Below are 2,453 nucleotides of genomic sequence, written 5' to 3' on the forward strand. Positions count from 1 at the left end.
GCTGATGGAGTTCCTTACGGCACTTCCACCCGATCTGCCATCTTGTTTGCTCTCCCTAAGTATCAGAAGGCTTCATTTTTAAGGCTAAATTTCTTCCTCCATTTTGCTCTTAAGGTCTTTTCATTGGATTTGATGAGGCCCACCTCCATCTAAGTGGCTTTCTTCTCCACTTAAAGGAAACTGACTGTAGAAGATAGCCGCATCTATAAAATACCTTCACTGCAACATCTGGATTTATGTTTGATTGAATTATTGTTAAGTGTTAAGTGCCTCTATGGTTCCAACTCATAGAGACCTATATAGTGTTTCCAAAGAGCAACTGGTGAGTTTGAACTGCCAACCTTGTGGTTCACAGTCCAGTGCTGCTCCTACAGTGCTGGGTACAATTCTCCCAGGTCCGATTCCCAGACAATAGATCTTTGTCAGTGGATATTTGCATATTGCTATGATGCTGAACAAGCCTTAGTGTGGCTTTATAGGATAAGCACTGGACTGGTAAGCATAGGTTAGCAGTTCATACACTTGGAAATCCTATTTGTTGTTGTTAAGTACTGTGGAGTCGGTTCCAACTCATAGTGACCCTGCAGAGGGTTTCCAAGGCTGTACATCTTTATTGGGAGCAGAATGCCTCATCTTTCTCCTGTGGAACCCCTGGTAGTTTCAAACTGCTGATCTTGAGGTTGGCAGCCCGATTCGTAACCACTATGCTACCAGAAATCCTATAAGTCAGACTACTTATGTCACACAACAAACAAACAAGATGCAGAGCAGATTCAGTGGGGCTTCCACATTCAGATGGACTGACTAGGGAGAAAGGCATTACCACTCTACTGAAAATTAGCCAATGAAAACCATATGGCTCACAATAAACCAATCAGCAACTAATCATGGAGCTATTTATTGCAGGATTGAGAAGCTTACAACAGTTATATTTCCTAGCTAAACTCACATTAACTATAAAAATAAATGTTTACATGATTTGTTGTTGGTAGGTACCCTCAAGTCGATTCCAACTCCCAGGGACTCTGTACAGAGGTTTCTGAGGAGTAGCTGCTGGGTTTGAACTGCTGACCTTGTGGTTTGAAGTCCAGTGTTGATCCTACAGCACCACATCAGGAGTCATGTATCAAAATAAAATTTCAAGTTGATCAAATAGTTAACAATAACTGAAACATTACATCATTTGAATTACAATTTTTAAAAAAATAAGTAAAAAAGTAAAACCTTATACTGATAAGTTTACCATCCTATTTCATTTACCAAAATAGCAAAATACCACTCTGAAATGTGTTTAAAGTGTTAAGATATTTTGAACCTTGCTGAACTGCCATCACAATTATTTACTCCTCATCCATTCAACAACTATTCATTGACTATCCACCATGTGCCAGGTACTTTTCTGGTTGCTGGGCTAGAAGTTCAGCAGTTCTTTTATCTTTTGAGGAAATTCTGTAAGATGAAATCCCTGAAAAATAGAGAGGAAAGGGGATACCTAGGGGAGATACCACAAATAAATTGTTAGTAAGGGATTGAGGAGGAAAAAATTACCAACTGAGCCAACCAAGAAGATGTCCAAGTGAGAAAACAGCATATCAGAGCAGAAAACCCAATGGGAAAGGGAGAGAAAGGAAGAGAAGCTATACAGTTCAGTTATAAATGATTCAAATGACAAGTATGTTGGAATGTAGCCAATGACATAGACTGATGTGATGAATGCATAACGTATTCATCACCCTTATTTCCCACACTCCTAGGCACTACAGGTTAATTAATCAGACTGCAAGGTCCATTTGAATGGCAAGATCGTGGATTCAAGCTCACTTGCTGCTCACTGGAAACCCTATAAAGTGTTGCTATGAGTTGGAACCAACTGGATGGCACTTACCAACAACAAGAAGGAACATCAAGATAATGTTTCAGGAGGCAGGGCAGGATGACGGACTAACAGAAAGGTGGTATGGACAGACCCTCTACAGCAAAGATATGGAAAACCAAATGAGACAGATGCAGATGATAGTCCTAGAACTCTGAGCTTGAAATGAAAGGATAGAGAAATGGATTGAATGCTTACTAGGAGAGACATCTGAACAAACATGGCAAAAACAAAAGAAGTGTTTGCTGAGCTGTGGCAGCTGACCAGACCTGCCACAGCCATCTTGAGTGTTTGTGATCATCTTCAAGGGCAAGACAACATTTGCATTGCAGAAACCTACCTATGGCTCACAGAGGCAAAGATGCAACAGTTTCTGGCTCCCATTACTCCCCTTGTGACCAGAGGGGAGACTGGCCTTTACTGGCATACACAACTAGGGAAGCTCCCACTCAGAAGATGGTCAGACTCACACTGAGGTGAACACCACCACTGAGTGTCCAAATGAAGGAGGGAGGGGTTATCCGCAATTGTCTACACTGGCTTTCACTAGAATTTTTTTGTTGTTAGGTGCCATTGAGTC

Source organism: Chrysochloris asiatica, unplaced genomic scaffold (genome assembly GCF_000296735.1).
Source record: "Chrysochloris asiatica unplaced genomic scaffold, ChrAsi1.0 scaffold00377, whole genome shotgun sequence".
Lineage (NCBI taxonomy): Eukaryota > Metazoa > Chordata > Mammalia > Afrosoricida > Chrysochloridae > Chrysochloris > Chrysochloris asiatica.